This window comes from Rhinoderma darwinii, chromosome 3, assembly GCF_050947455.1.
Source record: "Rhinoderma darwinii isolate aRhiDar2 chromosome 3, aRhiDar2.hap1, whole genome shotgun sequence".
NCBI classification, from domain to species: Eukaryota; Metazoa; Chordata; class Amphibia; order Anura; family Rhinodermatidae; genus Rhinoderma; species Rhinoderma darwinii.
In genome coordinates, this window is record NC_134689.1 from 147,045,608 (window position 1) to 147,064,341 (window position 18,734).

At 40.3% G+C, this 18,734-nt stretch overlaps 1 protein-coding gene across 4 annotated transcripts in view; it reads right to left on the minus strand.

Annotated features, from left to right (window-relative positions):
• Window positions 1-18,734, minus strand: part of SOCS2 (suppressor of cytokine signaling 2) — a 36,476-nt gene that overhangs the window by 15,167 nt on the left and 2,575 nt on the right. The gene's annotated exons all lie outside the window — the stretch shown is intronic.

Here is an 18,734-nt window from a genome sequence, read left to right on the forward strand (position 1 = left end):
TTTTTAGCGAACTAATCAGATTCTTCCATCACTTTATTTATTTTTTTGCCAAGGGAACTAGCCGGAGTATGGATTTGAGAAATTGAAGCCAAAGAGGATTGAATATCGTGGCAGATCAAAACTTTAATTTCACCAAGTACCTTAATTTTGAAGAATCTTTTCAGTACAGGGCTGAAAGAGGGGCTTTTTGTGTGTGGCTGGAAGCTTATTATTGCAGATTGAACACTTATGTACGTGCACTCTAACTTTTTGCGATACTACCTTGTCATCCTAAAGAAGAGGAGAAGGATGAGAAACCGGACCTGCATCTAAGGAAAACGCCCCCCAGGCAGAAAAAAAACAAAACATATATTGGACTGGTGGTTGAAGCTGTGCTCTCCAGATTCAGAGCAAGAGCAAAACACCTGCTACCTTGGGCATGATAGGAACAGAAAACAGTACTACCTCAGAAGCAGATTACTCAGGCCTGGGCCACTATTGAATAAAGCCTCTGGGACCATGCAGACTCCTCAACCAATGAGAGAAAGAAGCACGAAGATCCCGATCCCAGATGAAGTTCCCCAGAATCTGCTGCCAAACTGAAGCGTCCCACCAATCAGAACAGAGCCGGCAGATCCAGAAGACGTATGACTAGGAAGATTTCAGGACGACTGGAAGTAGCATGGCGTGTGCACAGAGGGAACTCATCCAGAAAAGAGGACACGCGGGCTGCAGCTGGGGTGCTCAGGGGGGACCGGAGCCGCCAATCTAAATAATTTCAGCGGAGCCTGAAACAGGAGCAAGGGACGTAGAAAGTCCGGAGTCCCAGAACGGCGAGCTGGGAGGAAGAGTGATCCGATCGTCTCTGCTGCCCAGTGATTACTTTTTATGGACCCCGCCACCAGCCACAGTAATAACCTCCTTGCATGCCTCCATAGTGACAGGAAAACCCTTAGGGATGAGGTGGGGAAGGACTATTTAACCTTTGTGTTTCCTGCTCCTATTAGGACATGGGAATCAACCCTTGTGGAGCCATCATGGAGGATGGGTTTGGAAAAGGCACCTATAAAAAAAACAGGGACTTCACACTTTGAAAAGGGAGTGCATCCCCAAGCCCTTTGTATTTCCTGAAAGCAGACAACCTGACAATTGCAGTTGTCTTGACGTGCTCTTGACAACCATGTTCACCCTCATATTAAAGAAGGAATTCTTTCTTTTTTTTAATAAAAATAAAATACATTAAAACATAAATTTGCACCTAAAGCTCACATGCAGAGTTTTACACAATAAAACAATGTAGAAATAATAGATCAAGGTGTGCCCATCTCTATCTATCTATATATGCTGGATCTATACCTTTGGTACTTTATCATGTTATCAACCCCTTGGTGACATGTCACGCACTATAACGTTGCTGTAGCCAAAGTGTTGAGGCAAAACAACATAACTGTAAGTTGTGTTGCTGGTGCGGGCTCAGAAGCGGAACCCGCACTAGCGCCAGCTGTAGATTACAGCCGACACCATGCTGCATGGCCAGGACCGGAGCTAGCATCCGATCCGGCCGATTAACCCCTTAAACGCAGTGCTCAAAAGCGATCACTACATCTATGGCGTTTACCAGCAGATCGGAACCCAGTGATGTAATCGTGGGGTACCGATATCTGCTTAGGCAGACTGGAGGCAGAACAATGGCCGCTTGTCCTGCCAAGTACGGAAGCCTGTTAGGTCCCGACCAGAGGCGGGGACTACAAGGCTTCCATCCTCAGAAACAAGCTGCGGGTGTCAGCTGTATGTTACAGCTGACACCCTGCAGTAACGGCAGGGAATGGAGTTAGCTCCGATCCCTGCCATTAAGCTCTTAGCTGCCGCGATCAAAAGCGATCGCTGCGATGTGATCACAGGGTTGCTAAGGCAACCGGAGGCCTAACAATCACCGGGTCTGCCACATATAGAAGCCCATTAGGCCCCGCCCAGAGGCGGCACCTAATAGCCTTGCTGTCAGTGAATAACGGACACCCATGTAGTGCAATGAATTAGCGCTATGTATTAGAGAATAGATCAGGAGGTGCAGGCCTTCAAGTAAGTCCCCTTGTCGGACAAAAAAAAAAAGTTAATAAAAATGTTGAATAAAAGTGTAAAAAAGAAAAGTTTTAAGTTAACAAAAAAAAAAAAAAAAGGAATATATAGGAAAAAAAAAATGAATACACACATATTTGGTATCACCGCATCCGTAACGATCTTATTATTCCTGCACAGCGAACACCGCAAAAAAAATAAAAAATAATGCCAGAATTGCTATTTTTTGGTCACCACCCCTCACTAAACATAGAATGAAAAGTGATCAAAAAGTCACATGTACCCCAAAATAGTACCAATAAAAACTACAACTCGTCGCGCAAAAAAATAAGCCCTTACACAGCTTTTTAGAAAAAAAAAATAAAAAAGTTCTGGCACTCACAATAGGTCGACGCAAAATGTGCAGAGTGTTCCAAAAGCGGATCAGATTGCGCACCATTTATCAGTGCGACACTGGCCAAACATCTATGAAATATTATTTACTTACCCCATTATTATACCCTCTTATTATGCCCTGATGTACTCTGCCCAGCCTACATATGCCCCACATTATAAACTGATATACCAGCAAAACCCCAAACAGAACTACTACCAAGGTAAATCTGCGCTCCAAAAGCCAAATGGCGCTCCCTCCCTTCTGAGCCCTACAATGTGCCCAAACAGCAGTTTACATCCTAAGATATGGCAGCGCCATACCCGGGAGAACCCGCTTAACATTTTATGAGGTATTTGTCTTCTGTAGCACAAACTGGGCACAACATATTGTGCACTAAAATGGCATATCAGTGGAAAATTGCAATTTTTACTTTGCACCATCTGCTACACCTTCATTTCTAATGGAAAAACACGTGGGATCAAAATGCTCACTACACCCCTCAATATACCCTACGGGGTGTAGTTTCCAAAACAGGGATCACTACTTGGGTTTTTTTTTTACTATTTGACCTCAGAGCCCTGCAATTGTGGGCCAATGCTGTAAAAAAAAAAAAAAATCACCAAAATAGGCCTCACATGCGCATGGTGCTCTTCAAGTCTGAGCCCTGTCATTTGTCTAGGCAAATGATAAATGCCTTGAGGGGTGTAAAATGGAGTCACTTCTTGGGGGCTTCCACTGTACTCTGGTACCTTAGGGTTTTGCAAATGCGTCATGGCACCCAAAAATCAAATCAGGAAGATCTATAAGCCAAATAGCGCTCCTGCCTTTGTGAGCCCTGTCGTGTGTCCAAACAGCAGTTTATGACCACGGAATTGCCGTAATCGAGAGAAATTGCTTTACAAATGTTGGGGTGATTTTTCTCCTTTATCCCTTGTGGAAATGAAAAAATAAAAAGTTAAATTTTAGTGTAAAAATGTTTTCATTTTCACGGACTAATTACACTATGTTCAGCAAAAAAAACTGTGGGGTCTAAATAAACACTAAACATTTAGGGGTTTCCACTGTTTTGGTCCCTCATGGGCTCTGCAAAAGCATTCCAGCAAAATTTGAGCTCCAAAAGCCAAATGACGCGCCTTCCCTTCTGTGGGATGCCGGGTGTTCAAACATAAGTTTATGACGACATATGAAGTATTTCCGTAGTCAGGAGAAAGTGCTTTACAAATGTTGGGGTTTTTTTCTCCGTTATTCCTTGTAAAAATGAAAACGTATGTTTTATTGGAAAAAAATGTAATTTTCATTTTTAGGACTTCATTCAAAGAAATTTAGCAAAAAAAAACACCTGTGGGATCAAAATGCTAAATAAAACCCCTAGATTAATTCCTTGGGGAAAGGGGTATAGTTTCCAAAATGGTGCCTTTTTGAGGGTTTTTCCTATGTTTTGGCACCACAAGACCTTTTCAAACCGGACATGGTGCCTAAAATATTTTCTAATAGAAAGGAGGCCTGAAAATCCACTAGGTGCTTCTTTGCTTCGGAGGCCTGTGCTTCAGTCCATTAGCACACTAGAGCCACATGTGGGATATTTCTAAATCTGCAGAATCTGGGCAATAAATATAGAGAGTTGCGTTTCTCTGGTAAAACCTTCTGTGTTACAGGACAAAATGTATTACAAATTAATTTCGGCAACAAAACAAAAAAAAAAAACGACATTTGTAAATTTCACCTCCACTTTGCTTTAATTCCAGTGAAACGCCTAAAGGGTTAAGAAACTTTCTGAATGCCGTTTTGAATATTTAGGTGGTGGTTTTTAAAATGTGGTGATTTATGGGGACTTTCTAAAATTAAGGCCATCATAGCCACTTCAGAACTGAACTGTTCCCTAAAAAATAGGCTTTTGAAATTTTCTTGAAAATGTGAGAAATTGCTGCTAATGTTCTAAACCTTGTAACGTCCTAGAAAAATAAAAGGATGTTCAAAAAACGATGCAAACAAAGTAGACATATGGGAAATGTTAACTAGTAACTATTTTGTGTGGTATGCCTGTCTTACAAGCAGATACATAAAAATGTTGAAAAATTCAAATTTGACAAATTTTGGTGGTTTTCACAAATAAATATTGACTTTATCGATCAAATTCTTTCACTAACAAAGTACAATATGTCACACAAAAACAATCTCAGAATTGCTTGGATAAGTAAAAGCATTCCCAAGTTATTAACACAAAGGGACACGTCGGTTTTGAAAAAATAGGCTGTGTCCACAAGGCCAAAACTGGCTGTGTCTCCAAGGGGATTAATGTATTCACTGATTTATTTACCGTATTTTTCGGACTGTAAGATGCACCCAGATTTTAGACAACAGAAAATAGGGAAAAAAAATTATATTCTACTACTTTTACAAAGAAAAAACTATTTGTTCTGTTTCACCACATTCTGAGAGCTATAACGTTTATAGTTTATCGATTGAGCGGTGTGAGGGCTTATTTTTTGCGGGACAAGATGTCGTTTTTATTTGCACCATTTTTTGGTACATACGATTTTTAACGCTAAGGTGACCAAAAAACAAAGATTCTGGTGTTTTAAATGTTTTTTTTTTTACGCTGTTAATCGTGCAAGTTAAATAATGGTATAATGTAATAGTCCACTTTTACAGATGTGGCGATACCATTTTTTGCATTGTGCTTGGGGGGGGGGGGGGGGAGGGAAAAGGGGAGTTTGTTGAACTGTTAATATTTATTTTTTTTACACTCCTGAAAATGGCCCTAACTTATTTTTTTAACACATTTTATTAGTTCCCCTAGGATCATTAGATCGCTGGTACAATACACTGTAATACAAATGTATTGCAGTATATTGTAATTTTTACAGGCTTATGCCAATCACGTTGCAGGGGGCTTTTGGAGCTAAACGCCCAGGACCGCCGCGATCGCCGTTCCTGGCTGTTAGAGCAGTGTATCAGCTGTAAAACACAGCTGACATGTGCAGTGCAACGATCGGGCTCAGCGCGTGAGCCTGCTCCAAACATCACCCCCCCCACTCCATGACATGCCGACATCATGGGTCGGGAAGGGGTTAAGGAAGCGGTCAGGGAGGACTGGTGCAGCCAGGCCCCCTGACTGACGACCATAAGACGCAGGGACTTTTTAGCAAGATTTATTCTTGCTAAAAAGTGTGTCTTATAGTTCAAAAAAAATAGAATACTTGTGTCTGATGAAGGTCTGAATTAAGACACTAACTTTGCGTTATTGGCTACTTATTTAATGTATGGAAAATAAACACAATTTTGCAAATTATACTGGAGTGCTACCTCTTTTATAGTGATATATTTTTCGTCCATTGGAGACATATAAGGGTATGTTCACGCATTGCTGTCAAATCCGCGGTTTAGTGCAACGATTGCTGTGAAATCACAGCAAAACGCTGCACTATTTGTGAATGTGCAGCAAAACCATGGCAATAATCCACAATTTGATTAACGTGTAAACGAACCCCAACTCATTGCTCCCTAGTAATAATAGTTATCGCTTGGAACGTATTATGTAACGGGTATCGCTAGAGAATTTATATCAGTTAGCAGATTGGATAAGGACAGTACATTGCGTAAACTTTATTGATGTGTGTGTTGCAACTAGCTTGACGCTATGATCTGGATGCTGGTAAACTTTAGTGAGAAAACCCCCTCCCCCACATGTGAGGAAGTATGCTCTCTGAATGAGAAGGGGGGGGGGAGGTGATAAAAGTTCATGTTACCCCTCCTTCTGTGGTTATCTGAAGCCATACGGGGTTAGGAGGAGGATCACAGATCCTCCTTCTCTCCCTGTGCGCTGGCAGCTGGGTCCCCTCTAATTTTTCACACGAGCTGGAGAGCAGCAAGTATATTCAGCTCCCACTTATACCCGCTATAGCTCAGGTCAGAGCGCAGCTAGCCAAGATTCTTGGCTTTACAATACCAAGGTCGCAGCTCTAGCCTGAGCTAGACACTTTAGTATCAAGGATTTATCAAATACGTCCTTGGCTACTAAAGTGCATCCTTGCAAGGACGTATGAGATACGTTTTAAACCATTGAGATAAAGTTTCAAACCATTCCTGGAAAAAGCTGGCAACTGCCAAACAATTGAGGTTTATTATTCAAGCACTTTAAGATTAACTAATAAATAATTAAGAATAGAAAAAAGCACAATCATGGCCTAAGCTCATTTCAATGTTGTAAACAGCTATTGCATAAACAAGCACCGTTAAAGTGTACAGCGTTTTTTTCCCACTGATTATGTAACTGAAATGTGCTCTACAAAGCTGCACTTTCCTCTCCTGCTATGGAACAATCTGCACTGCAGAAAGTCAGATCTTTAATATTGCCTCTAAAATATGAACAGTTAAACACAGGACAAGAATCATTCAATAAAAATGTGTTTTAGACTTCCAGGAAATGAGTTTGTACAAAAGCATTACTTGGAAAAAGGAGAAGAGATCACCTTAAGTAAAATGTTCTCTCAGTACTAAGTATTTAGAGCTAATTCCAAGCATTTAATTCTCCTAAGGGCAAAATGGACCTCAGCCTTTCATGTAGTACATTAAAGCTGACAGCAATTACTTTACAGTATAATATTATGCGCCACTCCTAGGATGACTACTGTAACAACATACTTAATTGTTTCAACTGGATTATGACAAAGTCAGAGGTCTACTGCTTCCTTTTTAGATAAATTGGTTTAAGATAATGAGCTACCTGAAGGATATAGTATGTCCAGAATACTGCACAGAAGACAACCTGACTTGGTCATTAATTAAGGTTTATGACAGAAAAAGTAAAAAAACTTTACGGCTTTATACTTCATTTCTTAGAAATAATCAGGCCATAAATAATGGAAGTGGTCCCTGTAGTATGTCGGTAGTTTTAAAGAGTGGCTAAACTCTGCAGAAGCTTTACAGACATAAAACCTTGATGTTTTCTTAATCAATCTGAATGCAAATACACTCCTGTGACCCACAGAAAAAGTTACAAAATAAAAAGGTTTACTCTGTGTTTAACACACTCGTCTCATCCTGTCACCAGTTGTCATATTTGCACTCTCCCTGGGAATTAGAAGACATCTTACTTTCGTTTTCAAGTCCTGGAAAGAAATCTTAAATGACTTCAATCTATTAGCAATGCAATACTAAACATATATTTTACCTAGACCTCAATCTCTCGCCACCGCATTTTTATGTCCCCTCATCCCAAAAGCCATAACTTTTGTATTTTTCCGTCGACAGACATGAGGGCTTGTTTTTTGTGGGACGAGTTATAGTTTTTAATGGCACCATTAAGTGTATAATGTACAGGGAAACGTATGGCTATATTCTGAGAGTCATAACTTTGACATTTTTCCATTGATCGAGCAGTTTCATTAATACCATGACTTTATCACTTTTTATTCCAATTTATTTAGAAGGTATTGTGACCAGAAAAAAACCCCCCCAAAAAATCACAGCAATTCTGGCAGTTTTTTTCTATGCCTTTCACCACGCGGGATAAATTAGGTTATATTGTAATAATTCAGACTTTTACAGATGCAGAGATGCCAATTGTTTATTTTGTTTTTTACATTACTTTAGGAAAAAGATAGGAAAATTTGTTTAAACTTCATTTAACAGTTTTTTGTTTTTTTAAATTCCCCCCAGGGGACATGAACAATGGATCGTCTGATCGCTGGTACAATTCCTGTGTATTGCAGTGAATCGTGCTATTAACAGACTTCTATTAGGAGCAGATAGATGGCAGACCTGGGAGCCTTCATTAGCCTTCTGGGAGCCCTCTCCATACTCCGCCCTATGATGAACAGTTACGTCAAATGTTGGGATGGGGTTAGTAATGTAATCTTGTTTCTTCTATATAAATTGAGGTTATTGTTTTTTCTTACTATACCCATTTCATGGAAGATTTCAGACTGACTGACAAAAATATTACAAATGTTTTTTCCAAGGTCTACTTTCAGACTGACATTTAACGAAGGTAAAACCATTTCAGCTCAATGGAAGTAGATAACTGAAGCATTTTGTGTGCCACCTATACTGCTCCACAGAAGATAGTGAGGGAGATTTACTAAGCAAAATGCTCTAGAATTCTGGCACAAAATGCAGCAAAATTGCCTGCGCCAAAATTATCGTGTTTTCAATTTTTTTTGCACCTTCCTAGACAGTTCAAATCATGGCTAAGAGTCGTCGTAAAAAGAATCAGATTTAATAATAGAATGCGCCATTTTCTGTGGCACATTATGTTGACAAAGTACAACAACCAGGAGATGAAAAAGGAAGAGAAAAGTGTAACAAGATGCACCAAATTTCTCATACAGCATGCACCACTGTGATAGATTTGGCACCTCAGGGTACTAATGGATTTCCATGGCAGCCAGTGGCCAAGGTCTACCATCTTCATTCTCTTATTAGCGTTACAGAAGTATTGTAGTGTATTATATCACCGATCAAATCCTCTGGTGGGACCACAAAAAGAAAAACAAAAAAAAAAAAAAAAAAAAAAAAAAAAAAAAAAAAAAAAAAAGGTCCCCATTAAAAAAATGCGTTGTAAAAAAAAAAAAAACACAATAAGTATCGCAGAATCGTTAAGACCCACGCTATAAAACGAATGCGTTATTTATACTGAATGGTAAATGCTGTAGAAAAAAAAAAATAATGTCCAAATTGCTTTATCTGATTTATTCCACCTCCCAGAAAAATGTAATAAAAAAGTTGTATGTACCCAAAAATGGTACCAGTAAAAGTGGAGCTCATCCCGCAAAAAACTCAAGCTCTCACACAGCTCTGTAGACACTAAAATAAAGTTGAGTCTCCAAATATGGCGACACAAAAAACAAAATGATTTTTTTGTACAAACGTAGTAGAACATTAAAAAAAAAAAATACATACATAAATTTGGCATCACCAAATAAAGTTAACAATGGTCAGTAAATAATTTGGGATTTGCTGTCCAGTCCCCGCATTAATCTCATTAGTAAAAAATTATGAATACATTATATGTACCCCAAAATGGTGCTATTAAAAAATACAAATCGTCCTGCAAAAAACAAGCCCTCAAACGGCTACGTTAATTGAAAAAATAAAAAAAATAATAATTATGACTCTTGGACGCAGTCATGCAAAAACTGAAAAAATTGCTGTCGCCTCAAGGGTCAAAATAGCCTCAAGGTTTTAAGACAATATTAATAAATTTCCTTCAATGTATGCATAATAAAAGCAGGTTAGGCTGTCACTGTGGTATTACATTATGTTGAACTATTTGCAGAGACATATAAATGTCATACTTCGCAACAAAAAAAAAAAAGACTAAATATACAAAAGCAGGCGTGTAAATTTTTGCATACATTGTGACTGCGTTGTAGACGTAAATTTTAACATATTATAACGTCACCATTAGGCTATGTTCACACTGAGTTTTTTTGCAGGCCGAATTTCTGCCTCAAAATTCCATTTGGAAGTTTGAGGCAGATTTTCCTCTCCCTGCACGCCGATTTGAGGCGTTTCTCGCCCGCGGCCATTGAGCGCCGCGGGCATAAAACGCAGCGAAATACGCTTTCTCTGCCTCCCATTGAAGTCAATGGGAGGTCAGAGGCTTAAATGCCTGAAGATAGGGCATGTCGCATCTTTTTCCCGCGAGGCGGTTTTACCGCTTGCGGGGAAAAGACGCCTCCGCCTCCCATTGAAATCAATGGGAGGCATTTTCGGGCCGTTTGACGAGTTTTTGGGCGTGGTTTCCGCCTCAAGAAACTCATTAAAAAACTCAGTGTGAACATAGCCTTATAGGAGGCACGAGTGACTCAGAAGTGCATATTATGTAACAATACAGGTGTTTTATCTAAAATAGATACTTAAGATCCTATAAAATAGAAAACATTTCAATGAAAAAAAAAAAAAAAACTCAGCAAATATTGCACTGACATGGTCATTTTTACAGCAGGAAGTCAACTTATCAAAACGCATAAAAAATATTTCATAACTTAGGATATTAGGGCTGTGTTCACATCAGCGTTGCCCTTCCCTTTGAGGTGTTCAGTCTGAGGTTTACGTCGGGTTAACCCCTCAACGGAAAGGCAAACTGAAACCTTAGCTTCCGTTTCCCCCACCATCGATCTCAATGGTGACGGAAACGTTGCTAATGTCTTCCGTTTGTCACCGTTTTGACAGGGTTCCGTTGTTTTGAAGGAATCAATAGCGCAGTCGACTACGCTATTGATTCCGTCAAGAACAACGGGGAGCCCTGTCACAACGGTGACAAACAGAAACCATTAGCATGCACTATACTAACAAGATGACAGTTTGTAGTCTGTTGCTAAGGAACAAATGTCATAAGTGTTAAAGGGTCGTGCTTGAAATTTCTAAGGGTATGTGCACACACACTAATTACGTCCGTAATTGACGGACGTATTTCGGCCGCAAGTCCCGGACCGAACACAGTGCAGGGAGCTGGGCTCCTAGCATCATACTTATGTACGATGCTAGGAGTCCCTGCCTCGCTGCAGGACAACTGTCCCGTACTGTAATCATGTTTTCAGTACGGGACAGTAGTTCCACGGAGAGGCAGGGACTCCTAGCATCGTACATAAGTATGATGCTAGGAGCCCAGCTCCCTGCACTGTGTTCGGTCCGGGACTTGCGGCCGAAATACGTCCGTCAATTACGGACGTAATTAGTGTGTGTGCACATACCCTTAGGGCCACACTGTTTTCTGACACTTTTTTTGTTGCGGAAACCGTGACGAAAACGTGGCAAAAAAGCCTCCCATTGATTTCAATGGGAGACGGAGGCTTTTTCCCACAAGCGGAAAAACTGGCTCACGGGAAAAAGAAGGGACATGCCCTATCTTCGGGCGTTTACGCTTCTGACCTCCCATTGACATCATTGGGAGGCAGAAGAAGCGTATTTCACTGCGTTTTTTGCCCACGGAGCTCCAAACTGAATTTTGAGGCAGATTTTCCTCCTACAAAAAAACTGTGTGTGAACCCAGCCTTACACGAGCGTGTGCGTTTTGCGCGTGCAAAAGTCACTTAACAGCTCCGGGTGTCACCATATGATGCGCGGCTGTGTGATTTTCGCGCAGCCCCATCATTATGACACTCTGTATGTTTGTAAACGGGAAAGCACGTGGTGCTTTTCTGTTTTCATTCATACCTTTTACTGCTCTTGCACGAATCACGAGCGTCACATGGAAGTGCTTCTGTGTGCTGCGCTTGATTTTCACGCACCCATTGACTTCAAAGGGTGCGTGATGCGCGAGAAACGCACAAATATAGGACATGTTGTACGTTTCACGCAGCGGACATACGCTGCATGAAAATCACAGACTGTCTGCACGGCCCCATAGACTAACATAGGTCCGTGCGAGGCGCGTGAAAATCACGCGCGTTGCACGGACCTATTATACGTTCATCTAAATAAGCCCACATACTGTTTTTTTTAAGAAAATTACCGGTTTCACTTCTATGGGTGCTCCTCCATTCAATTATATTGTTGTGGCGCCGTAATGTAGCGCCCCATAGTAGTGAATAAGGGCTTACTGTATGTGCCTATATGACCTATTTATGCCTTTGATTTTAGCAGAGGCAAATTGTGGCATGTCTCACCAAGCTCTCTCTCTAAATATGGTACAATATGAAGCACCATACTGTGGTACATGGCATTCCTGTGGCTACATACTATGGAGCCTAAAATACTCCATGTACCTCTTCATGCAGTAATCAGCATATTTCCATTTTTGATCATCAAGAGCTTAATCAAAGGAGTTAATATATTTTTTTAAATTTACTAAAAAGAATGTTTGAGTGCTCCAGTAAAGATGCACTGCTGGTTCAGTGTGGTCACAGATGGTTTGCATTGCACATACATTATATTTATGACATTTAAAAGGTTACTTTTAACGTATTTTGATAACCACGGATGTTTAATCACGAACATTTTTGGGGAAACAATGTCAACTTGTAATATATTATTTTCTATTGTGCACTAATTTCATGCGCTCTGAATGCCGTCAGCGATATGAACAATGAATGTTTTCATTCTACTTGCCCTGGATTCATGCATTAATTTTTTTTGTCTAGTGCTATATCTCAATAACTGAACGAATCATAATAAAACTAATTTTTATTTAAACACATTTTATTCTTGAAACCATCCCTCCCCTATATGGAGGATGAATATAGTGGAGTGTAGAACTATCCAAAAATAAAAACCCTTATACCACAATATCGCTTTTATGTTGTTAAGCAGCTTTCATTTTATAAAGCCTTACCCTGCTTAATCTTATTATAGTTTAGGTTATGCTTACATCACATTTTTTGCCTACGTTTGACGTACAAGTCTGGAAAAAGTTCCTGACGTACATGTTAAATGTATGCTGTGACGGATGCCTAACAGTGGCATCCATCATTAATGGACTTAACCCTATAGGTGTTTCACAGGAATTTAAAAAGCAGAGTAGAGGTGAAATTTACAAATTTCATTTTGTTGTCAGAAAATCCTTTTTATTCAGTTTTTTTCTGTAAAACAGAAGGGTTTACCAGAGAAATGCAACTCAATACTTTTTGCTCAGATTCTGCCGTTTTTAGAAATATCCCACGTGTGGCCGTAGTGTGATAATGGACTTAAGCACCGGCCTCAGAAGCAAAAAAGCTCTTAGTGGATTTTGAGGCCTCCTTTTTGTTAGATTATACCTTAGGCACCATGTCAGGTTTGAAGAGGTCTTGTGGTGCCAAAACCGTGGAAACCCCCAAAAGTGACCCCATTTGGCAAACTACACCCCTCAAGGAATTTATCAAGGGGTATAATGAGCATTTAGACCTTACAGGGTTTTTTGCTGCATTTTGTGGAATTAGGCTTTGAAGTTGAAAATCACATATTTTTCCAATAAATGTTACAAAATTTTAAATTTTTGCAAGGAATACAGAAGAAAAAACACCCCAACATTTGAAAAGCAATTTCTCCTGATTACAGCAATACCCCACATGTGGTCATAAACGGCTGGTTGGACAAATGGCAGGGCTCAGAAAGGCATGAGCACTATTTGGCATGTAGATTTTGCTGGATTGGTTTCTGGGCTAGACCCCTTGAGGAATTTATTGTAGTTTTCATGGGGTGCATGCGACTTTTTGATGAGCATTTATTCAATTTTTTAAGAGGCGTGGTGACTAAAAAAGCATCAATTCTACTATGGTTTTTTTATTCCTTTTTTTTTTTACAGCGTTCATCGTGCACTATAAATGACATATTCACTTCATTCTGCGGGGCAATACGATTACGGCTATGCCAGATGTTTATAGTTTTTTTTATGTCTTACTGCGTTTGCACGATAAAATACTCTTTATAAAAAATAATTTACTTTAGGTGTTGCCATATTCTAAGAGCCAGAACTTTTTTCTTTTTTCATCAATAAAACCGTGTGAGGACTGTTTTTTTTGCGTAACGATCTGTAGTTTCAAATCAGTTCCAATTTTAGGTACATGCGACTTTTTGATCTCTTTTTATTCCATTTTTTGCTAGGTGAAGTGACCAAAAGCTTGTGATTTTGGTATGGTTTATTCTTTATTTTTTTTACGGCATTCACCGTGCGGAATAATTAACTAAATACTTTTGTCGTTCTTTTTTTTACGGAAGCAGCGATACCAATTACGTATAGTTTATTTAATTTATATTTTTTATAAAAAAGGGACTGCTAAGGGAAAAAGGGGGATTTCTACTTTTATTACTTTAAAACTTTTAATTTTTTTAATACAACTTATTTTTACTTTATTACTTTGTCCCACTATGAGACTTGGGGGCAGCAGGCCGTGATTGCAATTCTAATACACTGCACTACATGCGTAGTGCAGTGTATTAGAGCGGTCAGCTGACCGCTGACAGCTAGCATAGTGGGTCCTGACTTTGTCAGGACACACTAGGCTTCCGTAGATGGCATAGCCGGAGGCCATTGTTAGGCCTCCAGATGCCGTAGCAACCATCGCCGCCCGCGATAATGTCACGGGACGTCAATGGTGCTTATTGAACGCGGCTTCTAAGGGGTTAATTGGTGGAGACAATGCGATCGGTCCCCGCTGAAGGAGATGCGGCAACTGCTGTACGAGACAGCAGTTGTCACAGCTCATAAAAGTGCCGGGAAGGGGGGTCATTCCCATGACCTTTTATTAGGTCACGGAGCGCGAACTCTCTAGTTAATGTGACCTAATAGTAGGTCATGGAGCATTAAGGGGTTAATGGATACGTCATGAACTGGGGTCATGAGAGTTTATGATGTGTCCATTAAAAACTGATTATATTATAGTCTATGGGTGACGGATGCCACTATTAGTCATCCATTTAACGCATACATCACCCGCAGACTATATTGGTATCCATTTAAAGAGAGCCTTTCACCTGCCCATACATGTGCATATGAGTGCAGCATGTAACGGGCAAGGCTGTACAAACCCGGTCTCACTTTAAAAAAAAAATGTCCTATCTTCCTCCGTTATTTACATATTGGTGCCGTTATATTTGGCGCCCGATATGTAAATAATTCGGCTTGCACGGTGTTCCCTGCCGCGAGAACACACACAGACTGGTGTTTCTGCAGAGAGCGCTCTCTCAGTCTGCGTGTGTTCTGGCGGGAGGGAACACAGCGCAAGACGCCCTGACACTGTAGCTGATTGGACAGTATCAGAGTGAAGATATCACGCCCCCTTGCCATTTAGTTGGATAGAAACGCCCCATTGACAGTTCAGGGGCTTATTTACATAATCGGGCGCCAAATATAACGGCACTGATATGTAAATAACAGGGAAAGATAGGAAAAAAATGTAAAGTGAGACCGTGTTTGTGAAGCCCTGCCTATTATATGCTGCACATGTATGGGCAGGTGAAAGGTTCTCTTTAACTAATATGTCATGAAAGGCTATCGGAAAGCATATGATGCATACATTAACCCTTTCACGCCGCAGCCCTTTTTCAGATTTTCATTTTCGTTTTTCCCTCACCACCTTCCAAAGGCCATAACGCCTTCATTTTTCCGTCGATATAGTACTATGAGGGCTTGATTTTTGCGGGACAAGTTGTAGTTTTTCGTAGCACCATTTATTTTGCCGTATAATTTACTAGGAAATGGGGAAAAAATTATTTGTGGGGTAGAAATTGAAAAAAACAGCGATTCCGCCATGTTTTTTTGCGCGCCATTTTTACGGAATTCACTGTACAATTAAAACAACATATTCATTTTATTCTATGGGTCAATACGATTACGCCGATACCAAATATGTGTAGGTTTTTCTATATTTTACAAGTAAAAACCTAAGTGTAAAAAAGAAAATGTATTTTGTTTCGCCAAATTCCGAGAGCCGTAACGTCTTTATTTTTCCGTCGATTAAGTGGTATAAGGGCTTATTTTTTGCGGGATAAGCTGTAGTTTTTAATAATACCATTTTGGTGTAAATGTGACGGTTTGATCACTTTTTATGGGAGATGAGGAACAAAAAATAGAGATTCTGGCATTTACAATTATTTTTTTTACGGCGTTCACCGTGCGGGTTAAATAATGATATATTGTAATAGTTCAGACTTTTATGGACGCGGCGATACCAATTATGTTTATTTATTTAATACTATGCTCTAGGGGGAAAATGGGAAAAGGGGGGTTTTTTGAACTTTTAATATTTTTATTTTTTTACACAAAAAAAACAAAACTTTATTTAACTAATTTTTCCATTTTTTTATTAGTCCCCCTAGGGGACTTCAACCAATGATCGTTAGATCGCTTGCACGATATACTGCAATACTAATGTATTGCAGTATATCGTGATTCTGACAGCCTTCTATGAAGCCCTGCCGGAGGCAGAGCTTCATAGGAGTACCAAGATGGCGGACTTAGTCAGACCCCCAGGCAGCCGTGTGAACCAACGGCTCCCCCCGATCTCGCCGTGGGGGGGCCGTTAAGACGTTACAGGGGGTCGCCCCCCTGTTTTTAGTAATTTAAATGCCGCGATCTCCCACTCGTAACCCGGGAGTGTCGGCTGTAACACACAGCCGACACACTCGCTCTATGGAGCGGACTCAGCCCGTGAGCCCGCAGCATATTCCCCCACCCGGCGTGCGCCATATATATACGGCGGATGTCAGGAAGGGGTTAAACGTATACCTGTGATGTATGCACAGGTACAAATAATCCTAAGGCCCCATGCACATGACCGTTCGGTTCTATTGGCCGCGGACACCTTCCTTTTTTATTTTTTTCCTGAGTTGCGTTTCTTGCAGCGGAATCGATTCGAACCCGCCGCAAGAAAACATGACAAATGCCATTTATTGCAGGTTTTACCTCCCTATTGAGTTCAATGGGGAAAACCCGCAACAAATAAGCAGCATTTACGCAAATACAATTGACATGCTACAGAATAAAACTCTGCATTGCAGGTTAATTTCTGAGAGCGTTTTTTCCGCTCAGTATTTACATAGCGTGTGGATTGAGATTTGTTCTCTCTCATCCACTTTGCTGCTACTGTATTTGCTGCAATGAATTCCGTTGCGGAAAAACTGCAGTATTTATGCAACGTGTGAACTGACCCTTACAGTGTACATTGGGAGTTTTCCCAACCTACACGCTAAACGATCATCACAATTGTGAACAGGCCTTTTATCTGAAACTTTATGGAGATATTAAAAAAGAGGTCATTTAAAATATGAAAATTGTTTACTTTACTTTTGTTCAGTAACAAAAATATATTTTCTTTTTAACGATGGATAAATAAATTACGAGTGGGTGCTACTGCCACAATACCCACGAGATCAGTGGCAGGAGCACAGCTGTTAAACACAGCTGGGCTCCTGCCACGATTAGTGAGAACGCCAATCCTGGCAGTTTAGCTCCTTATATGCCACAGCCAATAGCGACCGCTGCATCTTTGACAGAGAGAGAGGACTCCCTCCACCAGCCCATCGGCACCCTGCGACAAAATTGCAGGGTGTCCATGGGATGCCATGACAGCTGGGAGGGGGGGGGGGTTGCCATTGGTATCTGCCTACTATGTCATGCCAGAGCCAAAGCCAGGCAATACGGCTTTAGAATACTAAGTATTCCAAGTCATTATGAGCGATTAAAGGATCGCTGCTTCAAGACCCCTAGAGCAGGGTTTCCAAACTGTGGGTCGCGACCCTCTGGGGAGGGGGTAGTGTGAAGATCTCTGAGGGGGGGGGGGGGGTCGCCAGCACTCACCGATGTCCCGGTTCCAGCTGTGTCTGCGTCCTCAGGACATCGATACAGTTGAATTCAATGCTGGAGAAAGGAGCTCAGTTTTTTGCAAGCAGAAAATTCTGCCTCAAAATTCCGTCTGGAATTTTGAGGCTGTTTTTGATCTGCCTGCACGCCGTTTGCCGCTGCGTTTTGCTCCCGAGGCCATTGAGCGACACGGGCAAAAAACGCAGCGAAATACGCTTTCTCTGCCTCCCATGTAAATGGGAGGTCAGAGACATAAACGCCTAAAGATAGAGCATGTCGCTTCTTATTCCTGCGAGACGGCTTTTCCACTCGTGGGAAAAAAACGCCTCTGCCTCCCATTGAAGTCAACGGGAGGCATTCTCGGCCTGTTTTTGGCGAGTTTTCTTTCGCGGTTTCCGCGTCAAAATACTCTGTGTGAACAGGCACTTAAAAGAAAATCCCCCCCAAATAAATGAAAGTTTTTGTTTTTTGTTAATAAAAATTACTTTTTTCGTTAATGGTTTACCTTAAAAAAATAAAACCAACACATAAGAACCACCGCAATTGTAACAACCCGAAGAATAAAGATAACTTTTATTTATACTGATGGAAGAAAAAAAAAGAAAAATAATAATATTATGGACTCTCGGGAAAAAATTAATAAAATACTTTTTCCCATAAAACAGATTTTTATAGTTGCAAAATTACTAATATCGTAGAAAAAAAAAATCCCACCACAAATGCAAAAAAACAGGCAGAAAGGAAACCTCAAGAAAAACTTGACACATGGAATAATATTGAACAAAAAGAAAAAATAAATAAAAGTAAATTTCTATGTTAAATATAAACGTTTTTCTATACTGTGCAATAAAAAAAAAGGATAATGACCTACAGAGAAGTAATATATGGAAACATTATCTAGTCATACACCTCGACATGTATCTATAGAACTTGTCAGACATTGAAATACGTGGCTTTTTTTCTTAAAACAAAATAGAAAAGCAAATCTTGTGAAAGAAGATGACTAAGCTTTCTCTACAACTAGGACCTACTAGAGTCTACCATATTGCCGAACAACCGGATAGAATTACATTATATACA